At 50.2% G+C, this 14,644-nt stretch overlaps 1 protein-coding gene across 1 annotated transcript in view; it reads right to left on the bottom strand.

Annotated features, from left to right (window-relative positions):
• The window catches only part of LOC147091921 (uncharacterized), a 113,774-nt gene that overhangs the window by 15,640 nt on the left and 83,490 nt on the right, over nucleotides 1-14,644 (bottom strand). The window lies entirely within an intron of this gene.

Genomic DNA, 14,644 nt, shown 5'->3' on the forward strand with positions numbered 1-14,644 from the left:
AGTATTCTAGCTGCGGCCTAGCTATACAGTTCACGCATTACCTCCCAGCTCTTATATTCTATGCCTCGGCTAGTAAAGACCTTTCTCCCCAGTCCATCCACTCGAGGGTGCAGAGCAGATGTAATTTTTTTCACCCAGAGGGTGGTGGGGGTCTGGAACTCACTGTCTGAAAGGATGATAGAGGCGGAGACCCTCAGCACATTTAAAAAGTACTTGGGTGTACACTTGAAGAGCCGGAACCTACAGGGCTGTGGAGCAAGAGTCTGCAGGACGGGTTCATGGAATCCGTTCGGGACAGTTTCCTGGAACAAAATGTCATGGAACCAACAATGTTAGAACTTGTATTGTGTAATAAGACAGGGTTAATCAGCAACCTCATAGTAAAGCATCCTCTGGGGCAGAGTGATCATAATATGTTAGAACTTCACATTAATTTTGAGAGTGACTTGCCTAAGTCCGAAACTAGTGTCTTAAACTTAAATAAAGCCAATTACATAGGTATGAGGGGCGAGTTGGCGGAGGTAGATTGGAAAAACATGATTAGGCAGAGTCAACATGGTTTTATGAAAGGGAAATCGTGTTTGACAAATTTATTAAGAGTTCTTTGAGGATGTAACTAGCAGGTTATATAAAGGGGAACCAGTGGATGTAGTATATTCAGATTTCCAAAAGGCATTCGATAAGGTGCCACATAAAAGGTTATTACACAAGATTCGGGCTCATGGGGTTGGGGTAATATAGTTGCATGGATAGAGGATTGGTTAACAGGCAGAAAACAGAGAGTAGGGATAAACGGACCTTTTTCAGGTTGGCAGGCTGTAACTAGTGGGGTGCCGCAAGGATCAGTGTTTGGGCCTCAGCTATTTACAATCTACATTAATGACCTAGATGAAGGGACCGAGTGTAATGTATCCAAGTTTGCTGATGATACAAAGCTAGGTGGGACAGTAAGCTGTGAGGAGAACACAAAGACTCTGCAATGGGATATAGATAGACTCTGAGTGGGCAGTAAGGTGGCAGATGGAGTGTAATGTGGGGGAAATGTGAGGTTATTCACTTTGGTAGGAAGAATAGAAAAACAGAAGGTTGGTGTTCAGAAAGATTTGGGTGTCCTCGTGCAAGAAACACGGAAAGCTAGCATGCAGGTACAGCAAGCAATAAGGAAAGCAAATGGCATATTGGCCTTTATTGCAAGGGGGTTGGAGTATAAGAGTAAGGAAGTCTTGCTACAATTGTACAGGGCCTTGGTGAGACCACACCTGGAGTACTGTGCACAGTTTTGGTCTCCTTATCTAAGGAAGGATATACTTGCCTTGGAGGCGGTGCAACAAAGGTTCACTAGATTGATTCCTGGGATGAGGGGGCTGTCCTATGAGGAGAGATTGTGTAGAATAGGCCGATACTCTCTGGAGTTCAGAAGAATGAGAGGTGATCTCATTGAAACATGTAAGATTCTGAAGGGGATTGACAGGGTAGATGACGAGAGGTTGTTTTCCCGGGCTGGAGTGTCTAGAACTAGGGGGCATAGTCTCAGGGCATAGTCTCACAACGTGGACCACTTTCCATACCTCGGGAGCCTACTGTCAACAAGGACAGACGTCGACGACGAAGTCCAACACCGCCTTCAGTGTACCAGTGCAGCCTTCGGTCGCCTGAGGAAGAGAGTGTTTGAAGACTAGGACCTCAAACCCCGCACTAAGCTCATGGTCTACAGAGCAGCAGTGATACCCGCCCTGCTGTATGCCTCAGAGACATGGACCATGTGCAGCATGCACCGCAAAGCACTGGAGAGGTACCACCAACGCTGCCTCTGCAAGATCCTGCAAATCCATTGGCAGGATAGGCGTACCAACGTCGGTGTTCTCGCTCAGGCCAACATCCCCAGCATCGAAGCTTTGACCACACTCGATCAGCTCCGATGGACGGGTCACATTGTCCGCATGCCCGATACGAGACTCCCAAAACAAGCGCTCTACTCGGAGCTCCGGCACGGCAAGAGAGCCCCAGGTGAGCAGAGGAAACGCTTCAAGGACACCCTCAAAGACTCCTTGAAAAAGTGCAACATCCCCACCGACACCTGGGAATCCCTGGCCCAAGACCGCACAAAGTGGAGGAGAATAATCCGGGAAGGTGCTGAACACCGAGTCTCTTCACCAGGAGCAATCGGAAGAGAAGCGCAGGCAGCGCACGTCAACCCAAGCACCGCCACCCGCTTTGCCCCAAGGTTCCCTGAGATTGCCTGAGAGAGGCCGGCGCTGCTGTAAATGTCGGAGATTCTCTGATCCACACTCACCGCACCATCCACCGCTCCTCAGTCCCGCCGCCATTTTATCTCCTTCCTCAAACCGGAGCCTCATCCGGGGACTGCGAGCAGCACCGAGCATGCGCACTGCGGCCACGCAGCGCGCGATTAAAGTCCCTCACGGAGTCCGTCTCTTCTATTGGCTGCGACTCGTAGATTGACAGCTGCGGTCACCAATCGCAGCCCGCAACGCCTCGGGGCCCCGCCCACTGTGTTAAAAGGCCGCCGCCAGCTCCGGGGTCACGTGGCTCCTGATCGGCCGTTCAACCGCCTCAGCGCGCGGGTGAGGTCATAGCCCCGCCCACCCGCGAGCCCTTGTTGCCCAAGGTGCCGGCCGACTGCTGTCCCTTCTCCCCGGGCGGGCAGCGGCTGTCCTTCCCCCAGGAGGGGCGGACTCCTCGCTAACTCTGTTCTCCAACTGCTCCTCCCCGCTCCGGGCTGCGGCTTTTATAGCAGCCGCCGGCCCTGCCCAGCCGCGCCTTCTGATTGGCTGAAACCCGGCAAATCTCCGCCTCTGATTGGCGCGTTTTTCAATCCGCTCCAACCTCGGACAACAACGAAAAAGGCGGCTTATAGAATAAGAGCTCGTCTGTGAATCAGACTCGTTATTGTTAAAGTGATGGCCCTCTGTGGGACTGAATATTAACCAGTTATTAAAATCATTGCATCTGTGGGACTGAATAATAATCATTATTGTTAAAATCATTGCATCTGTGGGATTGAATAATAATCATTATTGTTTAAATTATTGCATCTGTGGGATTGAATAATAATAATTATTGTTTAAATTATTGCATCTGTAGGATTGAATAATAATGATTATTGTTAAAATCATTGCATCTGTGGGACTGAATATTAACCAGTTATTAAAATCATTGCATCTGTGGATTGAATAATAATCATTATTGTTAAAATCATTGCATCTGTGGGATTGAATAATAATCATTATTGTTTAAATTATTGCATCTGTGGGATGGAATAATAATCGTTAAAATTATGGTATCTGGGACTAAATAATAAGTAAAACTATGGCATTTGTGAGACTAAATAATAATCATTACTGCTAAAGATTGTCATCTGTGGGACTGAATAATCATTTTAATTAAAATTATAGCATCTGTGGGACTGAATAATCATTAAAATGGCATCTGTGAGACTGAATAATTCATTATTAATTTGTGAATTATGGCAAATTGATCCTTTAAAATTACTGGTTCCTGAATTGACAGATTTAATTTCATTTTAGCTTTTCAGCGACCCGCTTGTAAATGAGTGCTTTATACAAAACAGGGCAGTGACAATGCATCATTTTGTTGTTATATATTTGTTAAATTTCAATCTATTTTAAATTAACGATATACTGTATTACAAAAACACCAACAAAATCTGAACATACGACAAAAAAATGAAAAAGTGAGGGTTAAATAAAGAAAGGATGATAAAACATTTTTTTTTAAAGAGTTTCATTCTTTATGTTGTCCATATTTCAAATGTCATTAGTCAAATGAAAATAAATAGTCCCTTCTGGATCTCGTGAGTGGCTTTGAAAAGAGCCTTTGGGTTGAGTTTTTAAGGTGGGAGGAACAAGAGGCTTTATTTGCAGCTGATGTATTTGGTGACTGCTTTGGTCCCCTCCGAGACGGCGTGCTTGGCCAGTTCCCCGGGCAGCAGGAGGCGGACGGCGGTCTGGATCTCCCGGCCGGGAGGAGATGGTCCGGCGTGCTTGGCCAGTTCCCCGGGCAGCAGGAGGCGGACGGCGGTCTGGATCTCCCGGCCGGGAGGAGATGGTCTGGCGTTTGGTGTAATGGATCAGGCGGGAGGCCTCGCAGGCGATGCGCTCGAAGATGTCGGTGATGAACGAGTTCATGACACTCATGGCCTTGGAGGAGATGCCGGTGTCGGGTCGGGGTGGACCTGCTTCAGCACCTTGTAGATGTAGATGCTGTAACTCTGCTTCCTGGTCTTCCTGCGCTTCTTGTCGCCTTTGGCCCGCTTCTTGGTGGCCGCTTTCTTCAGCCCCTTTTTCGGGGCGATGCCGCTTCAGGCCTGGTGAATGGACGCGAGGGTTTGTGATGGAGAAAGTCTCCCGGATGCGCTATTTAATAGCCAGCCGTATGCAAATGAGGAATCAGAAAGTGAAGGATTCCTATTGGTGAACCAGCGCATAAGTATCTATTGTGAGTTAGGAACAAGGGGTGCCAACTGGCCAATCAGAAATGCTCATGGTGTTGCAGCTGGTTTCAGGCACGTGGGGGAGAGTCTCCACATGGCTGCAGCTTGAAAAATATATTACAACAGGAAAATACTGCGGAATCTGAAATAACAACAGAAAATGCTGGAAATACTTGATGAAGGGTCCCAGACCTGAAACGTTAACTCTGTTTCTCTCTCCACGGATGCTGCCTGGCCAGCTGAGTATTTCCAGCATTTTCTGTTGAAAAATGTATTTTTGGTACCATAAGTTGCCCTGTTAAATTGCAGACTGCTTGCCCGACATTGATCCAGCTGAATGTTGGGAAGACCGGTCCCCGCCACTAACTGCGTCCCCATGTCACCGACTCCCTCCCTCTCCCTGGGCAGCTGGCTGAGCCAGACTGTTAGCAACCGTGGTGTCATATTTGAACCCCCACCCCGCTCAGATGAGCTTCCGACCACATATCCACGCCAGCACTAAGACCGCCTATTTCCGCCGCCGGTACATCACCCGACCCCGCCTCTGCCTCAGCTCATCTGCTGCTGAAACCCTCATCCATGCCTTTGTTCCCTCTAGACTTGACTATTCCAACGCACCCCTGGCCGGCCTCCCACATTCCACCCTACGTAAACTTGAGGTCATCCAAAGCTCTGCTGCCCATGTCCGCACGTGCACCAAGTCCCATTCAACCATTACCCCTTGTGCTCACTGACCTACAGAGGCTCCCGGTTAAGCAACGCCTTGATTTAAAAAATCTCATCCTTGTTTTCAAATTCCTCCATGGACTCGCACCCCCCCTCCTCCCCCACACACACACAAAGCTAGTTGGGCATGTGTGCTGTGAGGAGGATGCCGAGAAACTCCAGGATGATTTGGACAGGTTGGGCAATTGGGCAGATGCATGGCAGATGCAGTATAATGTGGATAAATGTGAGGTTATCCACTTTGGTGGCAAAAAGAGGAAGGCAGATTATTATCTGAAAGGCAATAGATTGGGAAAAGGGGAAGTGCAACGAGACCTGGGTGTCCTTGTGCACCAGTCATTGAAGGTAAGCATGCAGGTGCAGCAGAGGGTTAAGAAGGCAAATGGTATGTTGGCCTTCATAGCGACAGGGTTCGAATACAGGAGCAACAATGTCATGCTGCAGTTGTACAGGGCCTTGGTGAAACCACACCTTGAGTATTGTGTGCAGTTTTGTTCGCCTTATCTGAGGAAGGATGTTCTTGCCATGGAGGGAGTGCAGTGAAGATTCACCAGACTGATACCTGGGATGGCAAGAATGACGTATGAGGAGAGATTGGGTCGATTGGGCTCATATTCGCTAGAGTTTAGAAGAATGAGAGGGGATCTCATTGAAACTTATAACATTCTAACAGGACTAGACAGATTAGATGCAGGAAGGCTGTTCCCGATGGCGGGGAGTCCAGAACCAGGGGTCACAGTCTGAGGATAAGGGGTAGGCCATTTAGGACGGAGATGAGGAGGAATTTCTTCACCCAGAGAGTGGTGAACCTGTGGAATTCTCTACCACGGAAGACAGTTGAGACCAATTCATTAAATATATTCAAGAAGGAGTTGGATGTATTTCTTAAGGCTAAAGGGATCAAGGGATATGGGGAGAAAGCAGGGACCGGGTACTGAATTTGGATGATCAGCCATGATCGCATTGAATGGCAGAGCAGGCCTACTCCTGCTCCTATCTTCTATGTTTCTATGTTTCCAGATTCGTCGTGGTTTGCTGTGCACTTCACAACATGGCACAGCATCATGGCTTGCAGATGCCTGAGGAACAAGTGGCTCATCACATAGCCTCCTCAGACGAGGAGGAGGAGGAGAGTGACAACGACCAGCTTGCAGAGGCGCATCCACCAGTGCCAGCAGCATGCGAGCACATTGCTGGCCGGGATGCAAGGCACGCATTCATCTTGGCCAGATTTGCTTAACCTAGCCAATCAAGCACTTTTGCCTCGCAGCTTCTTACCAGAGCATCGACAATGGCCAAGAACCTGCAGTTCCTACCACTCTGACCACCATACTGACAATTGCAAGTCATCCTAAGCCCTCAATGTGGAAGTCCCATTAGCGATATTACACACGTCACAACTGCAACAGTTGACATCAGAATTTTTAATGACAATAACCAACTGATGGCTTTTTAACATTAAACATAACGGCCCAGAAATTCGGGTCGGGGGCTTCCCACGGGTGCAAGCCCCCGACCTACACTTACCTAGTGCGCTGGCAGTTGAGCTCTGGGCCTGCGTGGATTTCCTCTCCGAGGCCTGGCCCAGAGGTCGGCGTGCTGTGCTTGCGTGTTCCAGGGGCGTAGTTAGTGCGATGCGTCCCCTGGGATCACGTGAGCCATGGGCAGCCAATCGGAGGAGGGAGAAGCCCATTCATAAGATTGACAGAAAGACCTGTCAAAACGCATGAATGCTGAGGGCCGAAAACTGTACTTAACCTTCAAATAATTTTTTTTTAAATCACACTTTTTAAATAAACTACACATTACATTAAATAACTATTTTACACAATAATTTAAATTTTTGAAAAAATAATTTTATAAAAAATGGGGCTAAAAATAAACTTACTTTAAAGTATTTAAAAATAATAAACCTGTGGAAAAAATGTTTTAATTTTAATTAATTGACCACTTACCTTGTAAAAAGCAGGCCTTATGCCTGCTTTTTAAATGTGTAAATCCTACAGGCTTACCCTCGTATGAAAACCTGTAAAAAAAAATCTAAGTTCAAAGCGTACGCGCAGCCTCCCCTGCATGCGTGTTCCACCTCTGAACCCCTTCGTTCAGAGGATCGGAAGTGCCGGTTTCCCGCGCATGCGCTGTGCATGCAAGAAACCGGCATTTCCATCGGGTCCATGCGTGAGTACCCCGTGCGTACTCACACGCTGGGACCCGAATTTCTGGGCCAATATTTCACCCAAGTGACTACCCTTGTGACTACTTGTGCATTATCTTCCTCTTACGCGTGCTCCTACGTGGTGCTTCCCCTGTGGCTTCAGCGGATGTGGAGGCCCCTTGCTCACTTTTTTGCTGCTCCTGTCTCGACACCTTTGACGGGCATCCTCTGGGGTTGCGAACCTGTGAGGGCTCGGCAACAGTCTTCTGCTCCTGCGACTGTGCAGGGGTTGAGACGCCGGTTTCAGTTGGGTGGGGACTCTGGTGTGGCTCTGACCGAGGTCTCTGCAGAGGCATGGTCATGTGAGCGCTTGGAGTGGAGCCCCCACTTCCTTGTTGTATGCCACCAACATCCCTCTCATGGGTCAGCCCCACTTCAGAGCTAGCAAGTAGCTTGACAGCACCTTAGAGCTGACCATCGCTCCTCAAGAGATATCAGTCTATTCTGAACAAATACCATGTTTTCCATACCCTGGCGACTAAGCTCCTCCATGGACGTAGCCATCCTCTCCTTTACCATTGCCATCCTCTCCTCTACCGTAGCCAGCCTTACCATGGAGGTAGCCATCCTTTCCGCGGAGGTTGCCATCCTTTCTGTGGTGATGCATTCATGCGCCAACGCCTCCACAAAGGCTCTGCTCATGTTAGCGAAGGACTCCTCCATTCACTCCACACTCGCAGCGACCCTGGAGACAAAACCTGCCAGAGACTCCTGCACCTGTTCCTAGAGTTCCAGCACTGCTCTTCTTCTGGATGGACCCGGAGGCAAAGGGTCGACATGCTGCTGAGCCGAGCTGGCAGAGTCCTGCGCCCTCCGACTAGGACTCTCCACAGCTGTCCCTGTCTCCACCATCTGCTGATGCTCACTTGTGCGCTGTGATACACCAGGTGACAACACTGCACTAACTCGCGAAGGTACCACCGAAGTGTGAGTGTCTGCGCTGGTGCTGGGTGCACTGAATTCTGCTGACGCTGCACCCTCAGAGGTTGCAGCTTCCTCTGAGGAGTTTGGAGGCTCAGGCTGTTCCTCCTGGATACTGGGGATGGGGTCTTTCGATGGTCCTGTGGGGAAAGAGTCAGAGATGTGAGGCCAAGGTTACATACACATTGAATATTGCAGATGATCAAAAGTCAATCTGTTAGAGCATCAGAATCATTATCAATGACTTATGCAATGTCAATGAGCGAGATGATAAACTATTCTGTCACCAGCTTGCTCTGATGCACCCGTTTGTCCGTCCCTGACTTGCGCATCCTCCTCCACTCCCATGATCTCCAGGGCCGGCACCTCCGAGGGGGTGAGCTGGGCTACTGAGGGTGGCCTTCCTCCTGTCCTCACTCTTTCCCTCTTATTGTGAGTGCTCTTTTCCTGCAATGAGGGAGACAAGTGGAGTTTGAGTGAGAATGAAGGAGTGAGTGTAGAGAATCCATATAATTGGTGGTTAGAAGGAGACAAAGATGGAGTGAGATGGCAAGACCAAGGGCCCTCCTTGTGTGTTGTAAGTTGTTTTCATAGCATCACAGCAATAGGGAGTGGGAGGGCTGCATAGTCGAATAGTTAGGTGAATGTGACCATAGAGAGAGAGGGAATGGGTAAGGGTTCAGGAATGTCAGTGTCAAGTGGGATGTGGAGGAAGAGGTTGTTAAAGCTGAGTGCTGGCAAGGAGAGGCAATGGGGATCAGATTGAGGGTGATGGCAAAGGCATACTCACTTTTCCAGTGCGCAGAATGTCATGAAATCTCTTCCTGCACTGAAACCAGGTTCTGCAGATGAGGGACAACGAGTTGACCTCCTGGGCCACCTGGATCCACACAGCCTTCGTCTGCTGGGGAGGCTTCTTCCTCCCTGAAGAAGGGAAGAGCACCTCCTTACTAGCTCTTGCTCCCTCCACCAAAGCTTGCAGGGCGACGTCATCAAACCTGGGAGCAAACTTAGGTCTCCCGCTCCTCATTCTGCCTCCAGGTCCTCTTACTGCAAAGGCCAAAAGGTTGGCAGTCTGCAGAAGAAGCAAGGCTTCTTGCAGACCTTAAATGCAGCAGCAATGATGACATCATCGGAGGCGAGTTTCAGACTGAAAAAACTAATTGGGCCATGGGTTCCCACACGCTGGAACTCAATTGCCCAATTATGTGAAAATCGCATCAATCTCCCACATCGATTTGGAATCGGGTGGATAACACGAAAAGTGGATGACACGACCCCAGCCCGCCCCAAAGACAAAATCCAGCCTTTGGACTCTAGGGGAATCAAGGGATATGGGAATCGGGTGGGAAAGTGGAGTTGAGGTCGATGATCAGTCATCATCTTATTGAATGGCAGAGCAGGCTCGAGGGGCCGTGTGACCCACTCCTGCTCCTAATTCTTATGTTCTTATGTAAAACTTTAAAAGGAGTAGAGGAGCAGAGTGATTCAGGAGTTCAGGTACAGAAATCTTTAACAGTGAGCGGACAAGTTGATGAAGCTGTTTTAGAAATTGTATAGTGGGCTTTAATAAATAGGGGTGTAGAGTACAAAAGGGCAGAGCTCATGTAAACCTGTACAAAATCATTGGTTGGGCTGCAGTTAGAATATTGTGTCAGGTTCTGGGGCATCTTACTCAAAGAAGGATGTCAAGGCCGTGGAGAGGGTGCAGAGAGATTCACTGAGAGGATACCAGGGAAGAGAGCCTTTAGTTATCAGGAGAGATTAGAGAAACTGGGCTCTTTTCATTAGAACAAAGAAGGGTGAGAAGAGATCTGAGGAAGGTGTTTAAAATCTGATCAGGAAGATCAGGAAAAAGTATTTCACTGGTCGGTGAGTCAGTAACCAGAGGGACTTAATTTCAGATTATCACCGGAAGAATGAAGGGGGTTTGGAGGATTTGTTTCAGCAGAGGATTCGGGCGCAGAAGGCCCAGGGTGGAAAACCCAGAGGAGAGAGTCCTAGGCGGGAGGCCCAGCATGGGAGACCCCAGGCGGGAGGCCCAGCATGGAGGACCCTAGGTGGGAGGCCCAGCACGGAGGACCCTAGGCAGGGGGCCCAGGGCGGAAGACACAGAGGAGAGTGTCCTAGGCGGGAGGCCCAGCATGGAGGACCCCAGGCGGGGGGCCCAGGGCGGAAGACCCAGAGCAGAGTGTCCCAGGTGGGAGGCCCAGCACGGAGGACCCCAGGCGGGGGGCCCAGGGCAGAAGACCCAGAGGAGAGTGTCCCAGGTGGGAGGCCCAGCACGGAAGACCCCAGGCGGGAGGCCCAGCATGGAGGACGCTAGGCGGGGTGCCCAGGGTGGAAGACCCAGAGGAGAGTGTCCTAGGCGGGAGGCCCAGCATGGAGGACCCCAGGTGGGGGGCCCAGGGCGGAAGACCCAGAGGAGAGAGTCCTAGGTGGGAGGGCCAGCACGGAGGACCCCAGGCGGGGGCCCAGGGCGGAGGACCCAGAGGAGAGTGTCCCAGGCGGGAGGCCCAGCATGGAGGACACCAGGCGGGAGGCCCAGGGCGGAGGACCCAGAGGAGAGTGTCCCAGGCGGGAGGCCCAGCACGGAGGACCCCAGGCGGGGGGCCCAGCACGGAGGCCCAGGGTGGAAGGCCCAGAGGAGAGTGTCCTAGGCGGGAGGCCCAGCACGGAGGACACCAGGCAGGAGGCCCAGCACGGAGGACCCCAGGCGGGGGACCCAGCACGGAGGACCCCAGGCAGGGGGCGCAGCACGGAGGACCCCAGGCGGGGGGCACAGCACGGAGGACTCCAGGCGGGGGGCCCAGCATGGAGGACCCCAGCACGGAGGACCCACGGCGGGGGGCGCAGCACAGAGGACCCCAGGCGGGGGGCCCAGCACGGAGGACCCCAGGCGGGGGGCCCAGCACGGAGGACCCCAGGCGGGGGGCCCAGCATGGAGGACCCCAGGCGGGGGGCCCAGCACGGAGGACCCCAGGCGGGGGGCCCAGGGTGGAAGACCCAGAGGAGAGTGTCCTAGGCGGGAGGCCCAGCACGGAGGACCCCAGGTGGGGGGCCCAGCACGGAGGACCCCAGTCAGGAGGCCCAGCACGGAGGACCCCAGGCCGGGGGCCTGGGGCGGAGCGGCTGGTCGACAGAAGCGGAGTCGGGAGGTGCTGTGGGTGAGCATGCTGCATGGTTTCTAAAGTTGAAGAACGGTCTCCGGCCCGAATGAGTTCCAGCGGCCCCGCCTGTGCTCCATTTGGTGGCAGTTGTGATGCTTTTTCTCGGTAACAGGTGCCGGTTTGTGCGCTGCCATTCTGGTGGAGGAAAGACAGACTGTTTCCATCTGTAGTATGGAGCTTGAGCGGCCATGAGATGGGAAAAGAGAACGGAATAAAAGTGAAAAAGGAAAATAAAAGGAAGATAAAAGGCAAAATAAAGTAATATCGGCAAGGAATAATGAATGTCTTGATGGTTGGGTCCCGTGAGTGATAACAGCAAGAAGGAAATTTGAGTAGTCGTTTTCCTCTTTTACCTATTTGAGAAAGTGGTCGGCTTCTTTTCTGTGGATAAGTTGAAGACTGTGGACAAGGATCATGACATTATATGGTTAGATAACATCAAGTGAAAACGAGGAGTTATTAGAGTGCCAATAGGACTGGCGTAGAACTGGTATTTACTTGTTTTCTTGAAGAAGTTTCGGGTTCTGGTTAAAAGTAGTTTACTTGAAGTTTTAATTGATTTCTGATATGGTTATGGGACTTTGTATATTGTGATGTTATTTAGTGTTAAAGCCTTCCTTAATCGAACGAACGAAGGCTCAAGTGAACGCATGCATCCGGACACAAATAATACACACGCATACACAATGGAACTTACATTCGACCAAATGAAGGGCCCTCGCTCCCCAGGATGAAGGCCCGCTTGGTGAGCGTGAGGCCTGCCGGACGGATGAACAAACGCACGCATGCACACAGGTAGACAAATGACACGTACGCACGCATACACAATGGAACTTACGTTCGACCGAATGAGGGGTTCTCGCTCCCTAGGATGAAAGTTGGCATCCTATTGGGTGAGCGTGAGGCCTGTCTGGACGGATGAATGAACGCACGCATGCGCACATGTAGACAAATGAAATGCAGACCTGCACAATGGAAGTGACGCTTGAGCGAACGAATGAATGGAGGAATGAATGACCGAATGATTGAGCGATGCCAGTTGGACTTTCTTTTCTTGGTTTATTAAATAGTGGCAGTTTGTACTGTAAACATTGTTGATTTACCTGTAAAAATATATTATTGTATTTATATTGTTGACCATAAAGCTGTTTTTTGAGGCTTTATCCTTTTTATTGTGGTCAATGAATGTAATGGATTTACTATGTAATTGATGAGTTATATAAGTACTGTTGTACTTGAATGTTAAAAAAGGACAACAGGTAATACCAAGCAAAAACAAAGAGTTACCAGATTGCCAATGGGACTGGCGTAAATTTGTTTTTCACTATGGGTACCTGTACTGTTAATATTATTGGTTTATCTGTAAAATTTACCACTGCATTTATACTGTTAACCCTAAAGCTGTTTTTAAGGCTTTGTTTTATTGCGGCTAATGAATGTAATGGATTTATTATGTCATTGATGAGTTGTAACAAGTACCACCATATTTAAATAAATATGTTTGATTTTTTTTTAAATGAACCCCTGGGGGGCACGGGCTGCTCACACCCCGAGTGCGGCCCCAGGCCCCATTATTAAAACACTCAACATTATCCGCTTCACACACACCCCGAGTGTGGCCCCAGGCCCCATTATTAAAACACTCAACATTATCCACTTCACACACACCCCGAGTGCGGCCCCAGGCCCCATTATTAAAACACTCAACATTGTCCGATTCACACACACCCGGGGTGGGCCTCAGGCCCCGAACAAGAGCCTCCGGGCCGGGCATTTGCCCCGAGCGGGGCGGCAGCTGCGGGGCTTTCGCCCGGCGACAGGCCCGGGGTAATGGCCGCCATCTTGAGAGGCTCAGGGGGCAGCAGGGCGCATGCGCAGCCTCCTTGGCCAGGAACCAGGAGGAGAGAATCTTGTCAATTTCTATCCTGGACTCACAGTGATGGCTTTTGTAAATTCCTTTTACAGGCTGTGAGAAGGGCAGCATTTACACACCACAAACTCAGACCAACAACTACTTTCCTTTATATAGCACCTTTAGAAAGTCACAGTAACGCAGTCAGACAATAATCGATACACATACTTTGTTTGTGGTCCAGTGCACTAACACAAAGTTCCTTCACAACTGTAACAATTTTATTGCGGTTGCTGTGAAGGCTGCGCTAACTCTGCTTGTACACCTGGTCTCCAAAGGAGACAAAACCGGACTAATGCTGCCGAGCTCAGCTCTCCATGTTTTTCCAGTGGCTGAAGGGTCTGTAACCCTGTCAGGGGCGCCCCTGCCACAGGACTCAATACCCACCCCCTCCACAACTGGTGCACTGTGTCTGCAGTATGTACGGTCTACAAGATGACCACGGTCAGGCTGTGTGGAGTCAATGGCCAGGCAGGAGAATGGATGGAAAGATCGCAACAAACTTCCCTCAACTCCAACCCTCTGATTTCCATTTTGTAGCCATCTTTCCATCCATTCTGCTGCCGGGCCCTTCACTCCACACGGCCTGACCTGGGTCATCTTGTCGATCTTACAAACTGTTAATGGATCGCAAGCTGGTTACAAAACAGAAAACAGAGAGTAGGGGTTGGGAGTAGCTACTCAGACTGGCAAAAGGTGGGAAGTGGTGTTCCACAGGGATAGATGCTGGGATCACTGTTGTCCATAAACGATTTCGACTCGGGAATCAGAAGAACAATTTCAAAGTTTGTCGATAACACCGAAAAAGGTAGAGTTAATACTGAGGAAGACAAAATGCAAGAAGCTATTAATACATTTCAGCATGGGGGTGTAATTGGCAAATGAATTTCACTGTAGATCAGTGTGAGGTGGTGTGTTAATGAATTTCACTATAGATCAGTGTGAGGTGGTGTGTTTTGGTGGGAAGAATAAGGAGGCCACACATTACTTGGAAAAGGGGGTGAAATTGGGTTGCTTTGTGACTCCTGTGATATTCAGCAGGAGGTTAGCGGCGGCAGTAGCTGGTAGCGCCCCGCGGCACTGCACGGCCGGCAATGACATCCTCGCCGTGCGCAGCACCCCGGCTGCAACCTTGGGTTGCGCCCCCTGACCTATCGCCGGACGATATGTCCAACAGGGTCAGGGGTCGTTCTTGCAGCCGTGCCAGCGCCAGTTAAAGGGAAGCT

This window comes from Somniosus microcephalus, unplaced genomic scaffold (assembly GCF_052327205.1).
Source record: "Somniosus microcephalus isolate GS21.2 unplaced genomic scaffold, FLI_Smic_1.0 unresolved_chr3, whole genome shotgun sequence".
NCBI lineage: Eukaryota > Metazoa > Chordata > Chondrichthyes > Squaliformes > Somniosidae > Somniosus > Somniosus microcephalus.